General features: G+C 37.7%; 1 protein-coding gene and 1 non-coding gene across 18 annotated transcripts in view; both read right to left on the reverse strand.

The window, feature by feature from the left end:
• LOC100644765 (CUGBP Elav-like family member 2) overlaps nt 1-17,289 on the reverse strand; it is a 552,950-nt gene that overhangs the window by 356,072 nt on the left and 179,589 nt on the right. The gene's annotated exons all lie outside the window — the stretch shown is intronic.
• LOC125385703 lies at nt 10,246-10,357 on the reverse strand. Its single transcript, XR_007225260.1, has one exon. It is a non-coding gene; the product is annotated as a U6 spliceosomal RNA (small nuclear RNA).

Here is a 17,289-nt window from a genome sequence, read left to right on the forward strand (position 1 = left end):
ATCAATAATAACGTTTGGGAGTTAGTAAAATGCCCAGTGAATAGATCTCCAATTGGATCAAAATGGGTTTTAAAGACCAAATACAATGAAGATCTTCCAAAAGATTTTCCAAAAGGGAATCCTCGGAACTTGCTACATGCCCACAAATGATATGCCAGCTGATCTACAAACGAAAAGCTTGGGTAAGCCAAGTCACAATGCTCACCTAGAGACCATTGGCTTGACGAGTTCCGTTGAGAGGTGGTGATGAAAACGACAACGCGAGTTCCCGCTCGCCCTGCATATGGGAATGCGCTAGTTAGAAAAAACAGTAAGTAGATGATTGTTCTAGATACGATGGATAGACTCGATAGATAGTTTTTAAGTTGCTCTTTTGTATCTTGGTTTTTCCCCAGTCCATGTAAGCGTGTGCAGTAAAGGTTTTTTCGGCTTAGTAGAACGGTGTGATAGATTTATCCGTACAATATAGTAATAACTATTGTGATCCTACCTCTGAATATAGAAATAACAGGAAAAAGAAAAAGAAATTAAATTTAAGGTATCTTTTAAACTAATCATTTTTCGAATCAAGTACTTGTACACTCTTCTGTTGAGAATTAAAAACTGCATCGAATCGCTTCTAAAAAAAATGTATCGTACCGTTTACAAAAACACAGACCACCTTGGAGTCTCGGAGGTGCATCCACCATAGAAAAGATCTCCTACCGTAGCCAGATAACTCTCTCGAAATAAGACAAATTCTGTCTGAAACCCTTTTTCCGAATAACGTACAGTTTGTATTTTACGAGATTATTTATCGCAATTCCATGTTATTTTTATACCGCATACTTTTATATTTTATTAGATAATTCTGTAAAAAATTATATGCAATTTTTTCATTTCCTATTTTGTATATCATAGTGATCCGAGTGTCTTTCGGAACAAATTGTAAATAATTGCTCTTCGTTTTCTATTTTCTAGCGACATTTTCAGACTGAAGATTGTAAAATATTGTAAGAATGCGGATCGCCATGTTGAAAAGAGCATATAATAATGGCATATTTATTTTAACGAAAAGCAACAACCGATATCTGACACTGGCGTATCAAGAACAGACTATATATTCTGCCTGTATTTATTGTTAACACCGTTATAAAATATTGCGAGGACGAGAAAAGTGTGAAACAAGTCAAATGCAAAAGTACGTTTGATTCAAACGGTGGCCGTAAAAATAATCGAGGTCGCTGGTGTAGGTATACTAATATATAAAAATGGCACCGATTCTCGCCGGAGTCAGACCATCGTCTGACGTAGACACGTATACTACTCAGCTCAGTATAGTCAAACATTGACATTCGAAATTTTTTCGAAGACTTTTGGAACATGGAACTTTTACAACGTACGAACGATCGGTTTCGAGAAGGAGTACCTGTTCGAGTGGTTCGAGTCGAATCACTGACCACCATGTGGGTCCGTTTGGCTGGATGTCCAAAGATAACCCAAACACTGAATTTAGAGATGATGGAACATCCCATGGAGTACTTGCCCAAGGCGAAAAGTTTGAGAGCAGGCATGCTCGTCGCCGTGCTAGCAGATTTCAAGGACGCTAGCGCTTGGGAAAGAGCCATTCTCTTGCAACGGACCATGACTGGTTACATCGTTTTTCTAATCGATTGGGGATTAGAAAGCGAGCAATGTCTCGATTCAATACGGTTGTTGCCACGAACTTTGGCAAAAATGGCACCCTGGGCGAGAAAAATCGTCCTGCCAGGTGTACGAGAGCAACCGAAACAAGGGAAGAGACATCGAGTGGCCCAATGTACCATGTTGAGGCGAACGGGGAGTCTAATCAACATCGATCCTTCTCCAGGAGAAGCAATAACGGCAAGGTTGCTGCTGGATCGAGAGCCGGGTGAATCCCCAAGAGATATGGCAGCATACTGGCTGGAGTTGGGTTACCTCGATCCCCAATAATCGCTGCTCTTACCAGACTCTTATTCTCTATGTATAATAATTCTTGTATGTATGGTTTTGTATGTATGGTATTGTATGTATGATATTGTATGTATGGTATTGTAAATACGGTATTGTAAATATGGTATTGTAACTATGATATTGTATGTATGGTATTGTATCCACAGTTTTATGTGGCTATTTGTATTTTTCTATATATATTAGTACTGAATTGCATATTCTTAGTTAAGACGGTTAGTGAATAAAAACTAATGAAAACTTAAAAACTTGTAAATTCTCTCTTATCCTTCCTTCCCATTCACACAAGTCCTACAATATTAAATTTAATGTTCAACTGGACAAATTGCAAAATACAAGATAAAAAGAAGATGAATAAAATAAAAAAAATAAAAATAAGAATTCAAAATGACAACGCGAGTTCGCGCTCGCGCTGCATATGGGTATCCGCTAGTGAGAAAAAACAATAACTAGAAGATCGTTCTAGATAGAATCGATAGACTCAATTGATAGATTTCGATTAGCTCTTTTGTATCTTTTGTTTCCCTAGTCCATGTAAGTGTGCGCGATAAAGGTTTTTTCGACTCAGAACGACGTGATAGATTTATTCGTAAAATATAGTAATAACTATTGTGATCCTATCTCTGGATATAGGAATAACAACAGGTTTCGAGCCCAGGTTCAACAATTATTTATTATTTTTACTGAAAGTATTATTATTAGTAACAATATTGAGGAGCGCAGACGATAACCTAAAAACAAAAAAAAGAACAAAAAATTACAGCAACCTCAATGCCAAAGAGATTTCAGTCAGAAATGTTGGAAATATTGGAACTGATACATTCTGATGTATGTAACCCTATAAGACAAACATCTATGTGTGAAGCAAAGTATTTTGTCACCTTTATTGATGACAAGTCAAGGTTTGTATATGTGTACATCCTTAAGACAAATGATGAAATTAAAAAGGCATTTTGGAAATTTAAGGCTCTGGATGAAAGACAAACAGACAGAAAGATAAAAACACCCAGGACTGACAACGGTCTGGAATACTTAGGAAAGGACTTTGCAAATGAATTGGAAAATTGTGGTATTCGCAGGGAATTTTCAGCTTTGTCCTCATACACCACATCAAAATGGAGTGGTTGAGCAAATGGATAGATCACTCGTGGAGATGGCACGATGTATGGTCATCCAATCAAAGTTACCTATTCAATTTTAGGCAGAAGCTGTTAATACAGCATCATACATTAGGAATAGCTGCCCAACAGTTCATGGTAAAACAACATATGGAATTTGGCACAAAAGGAAAGCAAACGTGAGTCATCTTAAAATTTTTGGTACTGAAGCTTATGCATTAAATAAGCCGCTCGATAAAACTAAGTTTGAAGCAAGATCAACATAATGTATTTTTATTGGATAGTTCGATGAATCAAAAGCGTTTCTATTATGGGATCCAAGTAAAAGAAAAAGAAAAGTAACAATAAGTAGGGATGATTCTTTCTTAAGAAATGCTGAGTACCACAATGATGAGACTGACAATAAACTTGAATAATTTGAATATGAACTGATAAATCAAGAATCTGACGAAGAAATCACAGAAGGGACTCATGAGAAAGAACATGATGATGGAGAAAACGCGAGTCAAAATGAAAATTATGTTCAAGATAGATTTGCGGTTAAGAGGGGACGAGGAAGACCAAACATAACGTTGAACAGGAAATGTTGGAAGATCAAGGAAAATTTATAAAACTGTCCCAATTGATCAAGGAACAGTACAATTGGTCAATGATAATTCGACTGAGTCAATAGATGAATTATTATCTGGATCTCATGCAGAAAAATGAAAAGAAGCCATGAAACAGGGATATGACGGCTTGATCAATAATAACGTTTGGGAGTTAGTAAAATGCCCAGTGAATAGATCTCCAATTGGATCAAAATGGGTTTTAAAGACCAAATACAATGAAGATCTTCCAAAAGATTTTCCAAAAGGGAATCCTCGGAACTTGCTACATGCCCACAAATGATATGCCAGCTGATCTACAAACGAAAAGCTTGGGTAAGCCAAGTCACAATGCTCACCTAGAGACCATTGGCTTGACGAGTTCCGTTGAGAGGTGGTGATGAAAACGACAACGCGAGTTCCCGCTCGCCCTGCATATGGGAATGCGCTAGTTAGAAAAAACAGTAAGTAGATGATTGTTCTAGATACGATGGATAGACTCGATAGATAGTTTTTAAGTTGCTCTTTTGTATCTTGGTTTTTCCCCAGTCCATGTAAGCGTGTGCAGTAAAGGTTTTTTCGGCTTAGTAGAACGGTGTGATAGATTTATCCGTACAATATAGTAATAACTATTGTGATCCTACCTCTGAATATAGAAATAACAGGAAAAAGAAAAAGAAATTAAATTTAAGGTATCTTTTAAACTAATCATTTTTCGAATCAAGTACTTGTACACTCTTCTGTTGAGAATTAAAAACTGCATCGAATCGCTTCTAAAAAAAATGTATCGTACCGTTTACAAAAACACAGACCACCTTGGAGTCTCGGAGGTGCATCCACCATAGAAAAGATCTCCTACCGTAGCCAGATAACTCTCTCGAAATAAGACAAATTCTGTCTGAAACCCTTTTTCCGAATAACGTACAGTTTGTATTTTACGAGATTATTTATCGCAATTCCATGTTATTTTTATACCGCATACTTTTATATTTTATTAGATAATTCTGTAAAAAATTATATGCAATTTTTTCATTTCCTATTTTGTATATCATAGTGATCCGAGTGTCTTTCGGAACAAATTGTAAATAATTGCTCTTCGTTTTCTATTTTCTAGCGACATTTTCAGACTGAAGATTGTAAAATATTGTAAGAATGCGGATCGCCATGTTGAAAAGAGCATCTAATAATGGCATATTTATTTTAACGAAAAGCAACAACCGATATCTGACACTGGCGTATCAAGAACAGACTATATATTCTGCCTGTATTTATTGTTAACACCGTTATAAAATATTGCGAGGACGAGAAAAGTGTGAAACAAGTCAAATGCAAAAGTACGTTTGATTCAAACGGTGGCCGTAAAAATAATCGAGGTCGCTGGTGTAGGTATACTAATATATAAAAATGGCACCGATTCTCGCCGGAGTCAGACCATCGTCTGACGTAGACACGTATACTACTCAGCTCAGTATAGTCAAACATTGACATTCGAAATTTTTTCGAAGACTTTTGGAACATGGAACTTTTACAACGTACGAACGATCGGTTTCGAGAAGGAGTTCCTGTTCGAGTGGTTCGAGTCGAATCACTGACCACCATGTGGGTCCGTTTGGCTGGATGTCCAAAGATAACCCAAACACTGAATTTAGAGATGATGGAACATCCCATGGAGTACTTGCCCAAGGCGAAAAGTTTGAGAGCAGGCATGCTCGTCGCCGTGCTAGCAGATTTCAAGGACGCTAGCGCTTGGGAAAGAGCCATTCTCTTGCAACGGACCATGACTGGTTACATCGTTTTTCTAATCGATTGGGGATTAGAAAGCGAGCAATGTCTCGATTCAATACGGTTGTTGCCACGAAATTTGGCAAAAATGGCACCCTGGGCGAGAAAAATCGTCCTGCCAGGTGTACGAGAGCAACCGAAACAAGGGAAGAGACATCGAGTGGCCCAATGTACCATGTTGAGGCGAACGGGGAGTCTAATCAACATCGATCCTTCTCCAGGAGAAGCAATAACGGCAAGGTTGCTGCTGGATCGAGAGCCGGGTGAATCCCCAAGAGATATGGCAGCATACTGGCTGGAGTTGGGTTACCTCGATCCCCAATAATCGCTGCTCTTACCAGACTCTTATTCTCTATGTATAATAATTCTTGTATGTATGGTTTTGTATGTATGGTATTGTATGTATGATATTGTATGTATGGTATTGTAAATACGGTATTGTAAATATGGTATTGTAACTATGATATTGTATGTATGGTATTGTATCCACAGTTTTATGTGGCTATTTGTATTTTTCTATATATATTAGTACTGAATTGCATATTCTTAGTTAAGACGGTTAGTGAATAAAAACTAATGAAAACTTAAAAACTTGTAAATTCTCTCTTATCCTTCCTTCCCATTCACACAAGTCCTACAATATTAAATTTAATGTTCAACTGGACAAATTGCAAAATACAAGATAAAAAGAAGATGAATAAAATAAAAAAAATAAAAATAAGAATTCAAAATGACAACGCGAGTTCGCGCTCGCGCTGCATATGGGTATCCGCTAGTGAGAAAAAACAATAACTAGAAGATCGTTCTAGATAGAATCGATAGACTCAATTGATAGATTTCGATTAGCTCTTTTGTATCTTTTGTTTCCCTAGTCCATGTAAGTGTGCGCGATAAAGGTTTTTTCGACTCAGAACGACGTGATAGATTTATTCGTAAAATATAGTAATAACTATTGTGATCCTATCTCTGGATATAGGAATAACAACAGGTTTCGAGCCCAGGTTCAACAATTATTTATTATTTTTACTGAAAGTATTATTATTAGTAACAATATTGAGGAGCGCAGACGATAACCTAAAAACAAAAAAAAGAACAAAAAATTACAGCAACCTCAATGCCAAAGAGATTTCAGTCAGAAATGTTGGAAATATTGGAACTGATACATTCTGATGTATGTAACCCTATAAGACAAACATCTATGTGTGAAGCAAAGTATTTTGTCACCTTTATTGATGACAAGTCAAGGTTTGTATATGTGTACATCCTTAAGACAAATGATGAAATTAAAAAGGCATTTTGGAAATTTAAGGCTCTGGATGAAAGACAAACAGACAGAAAGATAAAAACACCCAGGACTGACAACGGTCTGGAATACTTAGGAAAGGACTTTGCAAATGAATTGGAAAATTGTGGTATTCGCAGGGAATTTTCAGCTTTGTCCTCATACACCACATCAAAATGGAGTGGTTGAGCAAATGGATAGATCACTCGTGGAGATGGCACGATGTATGGTCATCCAATCAAAGTTACCTATTCAATTTTAGGCAGAAGCTGTTAATACAGCATCATACATTAGGAATAGCTGCCCAACAGTTCATGGTAAAACAACATATGGAATTTGGCACAAAAGGAAAGCAAACGTGAGTCATCTTAAAATTTTTGGTACTGAAGCTTATGCATTAAATAAGCCGCTCGATAAAACTAAGTTTGAAGCAAGATCAACATAATGTATTTTTATTGGATAGTTCGATGAATCAAAAGCGTTTCTATTATGGGATCCAAGTAAAAGAAAAAGAAAAGTAACAATAAGTAGGGATGATTCTTTCTTAAGAAATGCTGAGTACCACAATGATGAGACTGACAATAAACTTGAATAATTTGAATATGAACTGATAAATCAAGAATCTGACGAAGAAATCACAGAAGGGACTCATGAGAAAGAACATGATGATGGAGAAAACGCGAGTCAAAATGAAAATTATGTTCAAGATAGATTTGCGGTTAAGAGGGGACGAGGAAGACCAAACATAACGTTGAACAGGAAATGTTGGAAGATCAAGGAAAATTTATAAAACTGTCCCAATTGATCAAGGAACAGTACAATTGGTCAATGATAATTCGACTGAGTCAATAGATGAATTATTATCTGGATCTCATGCAGAAAAATGAAAAGAAGCCATGAAACAGGGATATGACGGCTTGATCAATAATAACGTTTGGGAGTTAGTAAAATGCCCAGTGAATAGATCTCCAATTGGATCAAAATGGGTTTTAAAGACCAAATACAATGAAGATCTTCCAAAAGATTTTCCAAAAGGGAATCCTCGGAACTTGCTACATGCCCACAAATGATATGCCAGCTGATCTACAAACGAAAAGCTTGGATAAGCCAAGTCACAATGCTCACCTAGAGACCATTGGCTTGACGAGTTCCGTTGAGAGGTGGTGATGAAAACGACAACGCGAGTTCCCGCTCGCCCTGCATATGGGAATGCGCTAGTTAGAAAAAACAGTAAGTAGATGATTGTTCTAGATACGATGGATAGACTCGATAGATAGTTTTTAAGTTGCTCTTTTGTATCTTGGTTTTTCCCCAGTCCATGTAAGCGTGTGCAGTAAAGGTTTTTTCGGCTTAGTAGAACGGTGTGATAGATTTATCCGTACAATATAGTAATAACTATTGTGATCCTACCTCTGAATATAGAAATAACAGGAAAAAGAAAAAGAAATTAAATTTAAGGTATCTTTTAAACTAATCATTTTTCGAATCAAGTACTTGTACACTCTTCTGTTGAGAATTAAAAACTGCATCGAATCGCTTCTAAAAAAAATGTATCGTACCGTTTACAAAAACACAGACCACCTTGGAGTCTCGGAGGTGCATCCACCATAGAAAAGATCTCCTACCGTAGCCAGATAACTCTCCCGAAATAGGACAAATTCTGTCTGAAACCCTTTTTCCGAATAACGTACAGTTTGTATTTTACGAGATTATTTATCGCAATTCCATGTTATTTTTATACCGCATACTTTTATATTTTATTAGATAATTCTGTAAAAAATTATATGCAATTTTTTCATTTCCTATTTTGTATATCATAGTGATCCGAGTGTCTTTCGGAACAAATTGTAAATAATTGCTCTTCGTTTTCTATTTTCTAGCGACATTTTCAGACTGAAGATTGTAAAATATTGTAAGAATGCGGATAGCCATGTTGAAAAGAGCATCTAATAATGGCATATTTATTTTAACGAAATGCAACAACCGATATCTGACACTGGCGTATCAAGAACAGGCTATATATTGTGCTTGTATTTATTGTTAACACCGTTATAAAATATTGCGAGGACGAGAAAAGTGTGAAACAAGAAAAAGGAAAAAGATCATTTATTCTTATGGTGAGCGAATTAGTCAGTAGAATGAGCCACTGTAGTGTCGCATCGAAATATAAGATGACATCACGAAAGCCACTATACTGGCGCATCGTACCTGAGAGTTTAAGGAGCTACATAACGATGCACCGCAAAAAGATAAAAGGTGCCTTCATGTCTCTCTTCCATCATTACGGTAGCTCTTAAAGTTATTTTTCCATAAAAAGCATTTACGTATATATTATATGTATTATATAAAACATTTGGAAGTTTTGAGTCTCATTAGATTGCCTATGAAATTTCATGCTTGGTATGACACATATTAATATATAAATTTATCTAAAAATCCATGAAAGTGTTCAACTGCTTTTGTGTATTTTCGTTAATGTAGAATATGCCTATGCCATCAGTCGCGATGTGACAATCTGTTGTTGTGTTGTTCAAGGAAAAGGATGTACAAGAATGTAAGAAAACATGAAGAAAATTTAACCCTTGAATTGTAGAGGTGGATATTTCATATCCAAGTTATTTTGACGGAGTTGAGTTTCTCGCAAAGGAGCAGATAGAAAATCTTCCCAGCCCCCTGCCTAAAAAAGTTATTTAATAAAAGCTTTATGATAATCTTAATTCAAAACATTTGAAGATATCATACGAATTTTTTGTGATTCTTCTAACAAGTGTTACCTACTGAAAAAAGCATCGGACACAAAAGTCGGAGTTAGAGTTATAGTTAGAGTAACGTAAAAACATTTACAGTCTAAGGGTGAACTTTTGATATTTTGAATTTTTCTGGAAACGGATGTCATTTACTAGAATCTTTCGTATCTCGGATGTTCGATCACCGCAGAATAAATTTGGTGATCTGAAACTCGAGGCTGCAAGTTATTATCAAGTTGACCAACGTATTATGCGTAGTTTGCTATGTCGATATGCTCATTGGGACCATTATTTTTACGATACGAGTGCGTGAAACCTCGATATAAGTCGCCATGGTACGATGTACTCGCGAAATAAATGTTTCACTCCGAGAAACCTAGTATGACTATGTGACTAGTAGCTTATATGACTTCCTCTTTCACAAACTTAAGTCGTCTCAAATAAGACAAACTATTTATCACATTAGATTCTGGTTATGCCGAATGCATATTACTTATTGAGAATTGTGGATCGTAATCGCCGAAATAAATATGTAGGAAGGCTTTCATTACATGTAGAGATGATAAAATAGAAAAATTTTTGTATTTATTTAACATGTGATTTACAAAATGTTCATAGACAACAATTTCATGTGTTTCTCGTGTGTTTCACCACTCTTCTAGTCTCATTTCTTGTCAAGTAACATTTCTTTTCTTTTGTTCCAGGGATGCTGCCACGCATATACTTCACACACACACTCCACACAACATTACACACGTATTTCAATGGAACACTTCATCAGATTTTGCGTGTCATCCTTGTACTGGGGCCACACGCTAACACTTCACTGCATCGTTCCAATTTTAGTACATGTACCACCGAAGGAAGTACGTTAGGTACGTTTTATTTCCCGTATATAATGCAATGTATTACCTTTGAGACAACCAACGAAAAAACAAATATCTTATGGGCCACCTAGCAACGTCTCGATGTACTACAAACGCAGGAGTAATTATTTCCTACATTAAGTATCATATGTTTGAATATAAAAATATAAATATAACAAACCAGTGGTAAGCATGTAAATGAGTAAAAAAGTGGAATATAAAATGCAGAATATTGACGACTATGTTTTCCACCTCTGTTAACGACAATTTCTTTCAACTATCGATCATTGATCAGAGATTGACCATATCAACTAAAATGTCAACTTGATCCCGAACGTTTACCTTTGATGCGTTATTAATATGTTCTTAGCTAAATTAGCGTTTCTCCTTTAGCGGGATGTCAAAGTTAGATCGAAGAGGAAGACGTTTTGTCGCTCGGTCGAGTACAGAATGAAAATCCCTGATCGTCTACCGGATTCCTTGATCGACAAGGTTCGACCATATCGAAATGGCAAAGAAGAGGAACGACGGGAGAGACGGTGATGTCTAGACAAGCAAAGATGGTGGTCAATTGTCTTGGGCGTTCGCTTTGATCAGAAATACCTCACTGCGACTCTCGGGATTTGGAGGAGCTTCGTGATTGAGCCTGACGAAAGGAGCATGTCGACGAATCAACTCAAAAAAAAAAGAAAGAAAAAAGAAGACGTCGAGATTTCCCCTATTTAGGGAACAACAGACGGAGTCTGAATTCATATGACGTGTCATGCGCTGCAAAATATATTTTTCCGTCGTTATACATACAAAAGTAAATTATACCGACATTGTTTTATTATTTCTCTGAATAATAAGTTTTATGAATATAAATTTATTATCGATATAGTATAATTTCAGATAAATATACATCGTCGACATCGATATAAACTTCAGCTCTTTAAACGGTTTTCCGTGAATATTCATAGCGACTGACAGTATTTCGAGCATAAAGTACTTCTACGAAAAAAGAACGGTTTGACTGAAAGTCTTTAAGATCGAAGTATAGAAGAAAGATGCGTTGCCATCCAAGGTTTTAGTTGTTCAAGTCAGACATAATAAAACGTTCTTTAGTAACGTGATTCGTCTTGATCGAGTGAGAAGGATGCAAATACAAAGACCAAAGAAGATTATGAAAATATGTATGTAAGTATATCAAGCACAAGGAACGTACGTGGAGGATGCGCTCGCGAGTTAGTTTTAGAATTTCTGAGAGAACCCTTGAACTATACGAAAGTGTTATGACACATAATAAGGAGATATTATTATTATCAATTACACCAAGTGCTATAGACCTATTACTCTCCAACAGCTCTAAATCACAAAACAAGATATTCCTTACGATATTAAGAAATTTTATTAACTGTGAAATAAAATTACCCATAGAAAAATTGTTTAATGAATTAAAGATATAGTTTCGAAGGATCTACATTACGTCGTACTAAAAAAATAAGAGAAAAAGAGAGAGAGAGAGAGAGAGGATGAACGAGTGTAGATTCCATCATCGATCTCGATTCGAAAATTCAGGTCGATGAATTTATACATTCGACGAAATAGTTTCTGTCTGATCGAAAAATGGCACGTGCGTGTGTAATACAGTTTCCATGGGCCAGACTCGGATTATTAACGTGAGAGTAAATTAGCGAGAGCGCGTGCAGACGCGAATCGTCATCAGAAAAGCGAGTTCACCGGAAGACGGACGACAGAGAGCAGAGACGCGGTGGTCAGCGTTTGCTGCCGGATAACCGAGACACATCAAAAGCATCGGAGGGCCTCTATTCAAATCTTTGATGCCCGCTGCCCGCAAATAGCGTGTGTCCCTGCAGACGCTCATAATCAAAGATGTCACGACAGGGAACACGCTAAAGGGCACAGAGAGTAGAAGAGGCAGGAAAGAGAAAGGGGAAGACGGTAAACTTACCCGGTGGTGTATAAGGTAAAAGAGGGTAGAAGCGAGACGATAGGAGGATGCAACGGAGAGAGCGAGCTGGGCGGAGAAAGGAAGGATGGGACCTACTTTAAAAGAGGAAGCGTTGGATAATCATTCAACTGTCAGCCGAGTGGGAAAGCAAAAATACTCGACGGAAAAGAAAAAACCGAGTCGGCGAAAACGCCTTTCCGATTTGTTTCCCTTTCAGGAAGTAACCGGAAAAGAAGCGACTCGGGACCAAAAAGAAAAAGAAAAAAAGAAAAAAGGGAGGAAGGAACGCGTTCTGTGGTTCATTTATGTTTAAAAAGTACGGATCTTGCTTCTGTTCCACGTCCTTTCGCAGCGGTTGGTTGGATCGAAGGGATGTGATTTCTAAGTTATCAGAGCACAGATTACAGGGATGGAGTAATCTCGTTTTATTAGATCTCGTCCCATCACGTGTTCGTTGTTCCTTTAAATAAATGATCATCTTCGTAGCGTGCAGGAAACTAGAAGCAACCGTTTTTTATTACACACAAACAAAAGGTTATTTTCTACTTAACCAATTGTATTTTTCTATCGTTAAATATCGTTGCATTTTCGACTTTGGCTTATATTCCGATTTTTTGCATTCAATACTCAATTAAATATTCCGCTTGAAATTAAATTCCTTATTATATAGTCATTGCCAGCGCGTAAACCCCTAACAATATCGATAAGAGCGCATCGTCTACTCACCATTCAAAACCCCAAACCTTATTATCGCCGCCAAAATCCCTCACTCTGACCCTTATAAATCCTTCCACACCTCAACACCATCTATACCACTTGGAAACACCAATACATTTGGGTTTCCCCTCGACAAGCATTCGAAACGCAAACGCAGTAGTGTCTCTCTCCGGTAGATTTCTCTAGCGATACTATATTCCTTCGAAGAAGAAAAAGGGTTCGCGCTTCCGATAGTTGGCACAGGTGAAAGGGTAGAGACGACGATAAAGCAGCCCTGGTGGCAGCTAGGGAAGACAAAGCGGCCGAAAACGTTATCGCCTCGAGAATGGGAAGGTGGGGGTAGGATGGAGAACGATTGGAGCGGATGAAAGGGGTAGTAGATCGCGTCGGACCGTTTGGACGTATGCTGGATTTCCCTATCGGGCCGTATGTTTCGAATCATCCCCTGCTTTCGCTAGACTCGTAACCAGCCACGTTCGTAACGTTCCCTTTTCCGGGTTGGCTCTTCTAGCGGCTGCTCCGGTCCCCTAAGGGGAACTGCATCCATTAATACAGGGACGGGACGTAGCGCGGTGTGCACGGAATTTGTATGAATGGGGAGAACTTGCGGATTTGAATTGATGAATAGCCACCTGTACCAGGAAGCGTATTGAATATTACAGAAGTGACTACTGCCCGTAGGGATCTTCGATTCTTTCCTATCCCTCCTCTTCCTCTTCCTCTTTTTCTTTTTCTCTTTATCCATCTCTCTTATGCATCTACCTCTTTTCTCTGCTATGGCGATGACGACGTTCGATTATGCGCTGACAAAGCTGGAACGTCCTTTGCACGGATATAGCTAACTTTTTTGACGCGTCAAATAACAGCTTTTGATTGCTCGACATTTTAAGAACGCGATCGTAGATTGGTGAAAAGAAATCTTATTTGTTTCTTTGATATTTTATTTGTACACTAACTTTTAGAAACGGTAAACGGTAATTCCCCGTAATCACGAATATTACGAGCAAGTCTACGTGTCTTTATAATTTCGATTAGACAGTACGTTTCGTTCCGGAGGTGGTAAAGTGTTCCCGTCAGCAGTGGCTCAAGTCACCCTCCGTTTACCTTCTTTTTCGCCACGTGCTTCTTCTACTAAAGACGTACTTAATATTATGTTCATTAACAGGAAAGGAAGAGTTTAAAGTCCTACAAGCAGCTCGCGAAAGTAGCTTCGTTTCTTCTTCTCCAGATCGTTGGGGAAACTAAGAAAAAGGTGAATTCGTTGGCCGACATCCAATTCCGAAGGACTAGAGGCAAACCAAATCATTATCGTTTCGTGAAAGACAGGGAACGCTCGTGTCGAGATACGTCGAGAAAATCGTCTACGGACGATTCCATTCTAACAGTCTAATTCCGGATTAAAGTTTCTAGCCAGCAATCTCACGATGGATTCGACGTCTAAGGCGTAGAAGTGATGGAGAGGAGGAACAATGTCGTTATCGACGGTGCTTTCAAATTAAGGGCCCCTTCTTACCTTGCCCTCGTAGCTTTACAGCCACAACGACGCGTAATTGTCCGCAGTCGAGCGTCCCGAACATTAAACTGATTGACGTCCCTATCGTAATATTCGAGAACACGAGAAACCACTCGCGTCACCTTCTTCCAATTATTCTGCCTTTCATGCTTTATTTATTCACTGGATTCGATCGTGCGAAATTTTCATTTGCGAATAAAGGAATCGGTTAGTTCGAAGTGCATCGAATCGAATGGAAATTATACTTTGATTAAATGATACGAAGAACCTACGTGCTATTAAAGTTGTACTTGAAAATATCGACATCGATCGAATAATAGGAACATCATCGACAGCGTTTTATAAATTCCAAACGGAACAATAGCGAAACGACATCAAATGTCAGAATAAACGATAAACGAGATCCCATAAAGTTTTCAAGCCGGAAATAGAGAAAATGAACCGGAATGAAGTGAGAAAATCCACAGTCGTCGTTGTCGACGCCAATGATGGGCTTGACGTTGGCGTAACAGGCCATTACAGCGACCGACGTTATCGGCTGGGTTGCTTCTTTTGCCTCAGCGCAACGGGAGGGCCAGCAATTTGCGATACAATTTAAAGAAGACAGCCTCCGTATCCTTCCACCATTTCCTTTCGACGTGTTCTCCAGTTGGCATGCTTTACATTTCGTGCTTGTAATGGCGAAACTTTTCCTTAACGATCTCGCATCCGCCTGAATTATGCAACGCGAGTGCTAACAATTGTCCTTCTTTTCTTCCTTTTTCTTTTTTCTGTCTCTTGGGTCTACGTGACTGCGGCTGATTGGCTGGGCCTATCCGTCTTATTGTCTTCGTCGAAATGAAGATAAAGCGATATCGAAGTGTATTTAGAAGATATACGGGAGATCCGATGGGGCTTTAAGCGAGAGACAAATGAATCTGATCCAGCCGATCGGTTCCGACAGGTGTTTCAATTCATTAACAATTAGGAATATTCTGTTTTGTGTGCTGGTCTACCGAGGATCGCGAAACAAGGACGAAGTATTACGCGATATTAGGATATCAAATGAAAGAACGACAGCCTCTTTAGATTCTAAATTATTTTAAGCTTGGGAACTTTATTGTAGATATTTTATATCTATAAACAACTATTACGGTCGAATGAACAAGAAGATAAATCCATTGATCCGAGTTCACTCGGTAATTAGCTTTGATTTGATTGAAATAAACGAAATACTTTATCTTCGCTGGATCGTCGAAAATATTCAAAATGTATAAAACGGTTCGAAGCGATTCGACGTTTCGCGAATAATTAGAGATTGCAAATAATTTATTTGGCATTTACACGGGCCGACGCGCTATCGAATCGGCGCATAAAATCATAAAATGGGATAAAGTCGTAATTGCTCGTTCCAGTCAACTTCGCCGCGAATTCAGATGCAAATTAAATACAGCAAAGCGATATTTCGCTCGTTTTGCAAGAAATTCATTCTCGTCGTTGCAAGTGCGAAATAAACTTAATAATTACGACTGTGTAACGTCGATTGAAAAAAAATTAACGAGCCCGGCGACCACTTGGTTGGAAACTTCCGGATTTAATCAGACAGTCGCCTTATGAAAAATAGATGACGAATTACGATGAAAGAAAACGTAAAGGGAAAGGTAAAGACGTTACGTAAAAATGTGAGCACTTTGCTATTAGATTGGCACATTTTGTTCGTTTCACAGAAATTCAAATAACAAGTCCTTCGCTTCGTTCACGATATAAAATTTATTAACGCCAACGGCGTCTTTTTGTCTTTCAACGAGTGCGTTCAAGCGCTTTAATAGTGATTGTCCGTGCTTTAATTAATTCGTACTTTGACTAAGAGAATTTAATACTGAAACTGCTCCTGTAACTGGGCACGATTGTAATAAATGAGTATAATTGGAAGCTTCCTTGGAAAAATAACGAAGTTATAAACATAAAAGTGTACTTGGGTCAATCTTTTAGATTCTCTTGCTTATGATTTTATTTTGCACGAAGTCAACTTATGTTAGAATTTAGTGACATTGAATGGTGTAAATATTAAAATTGTCATTATGTCCTCAGTAATATACAGTAAAATATTTTGCGATGTTCCAAGTAATTTATGAGTCGTAAAGTATTACGAAGTGCGATCGCCATTGATTCAACTATATACTTATAAACACCATTTTATGCTAATTTTAGTCTACAACTTCTGGAGAAAATAATAGCTGCTGATAACACCTTTTACAACTAGATTTATAGAGTAATATTCTAAAATAGGAACATTTCTGTCGCGTGTTTGACAGAAACCTAGGTGATTCATTACCCAATAAATTTCTCAGCCAAATAAAGATCTTAAAAGTTTCTTTATCGTTTTGAACTTCTGTGATTCTACTGATCAAATGAGTTTCTAGTTCTCTGTTCCTTCGTTCCCAATGGCAATTGCCGTATCATAAACTTCCGATGCAATACTCATAACCTTCGAAGTTTAGTACGAGGACTGTCTGTAAGGATCGACTTATGAACTCCCTGTTGCATCGTACAGTAGCAATGGGCATCAATTGTCAGACATATGAACGATACGTAATATTATAGCTAAAGGCAGAAATGATCATTTCTTTTCTTAAAACGTACGACCTTCGGAACTCAAAAGCTATTAAATTGAAAAATTTTCCTTACTTTAGATATCACGTTCTTAAAGAAATATTAAAAAAGAGAAAGAACAAAATCTCACAAATACCACCTTTCGGACCCAAATCTCGTTGCT

This window comes from Bombus terrestris, chromosome 9, assembly GCF_910591885.1.
Source record: "Bombus terrestris chromosome 9, iyBomTerr1.2, whole genome shotgun sequence".
Taxonomy (NCBI): Eukaryota; Metazoa; Arthropoda; class Insecta; order Hymenoptera; family Apidae; genus Bombus; species Bombus terrestris.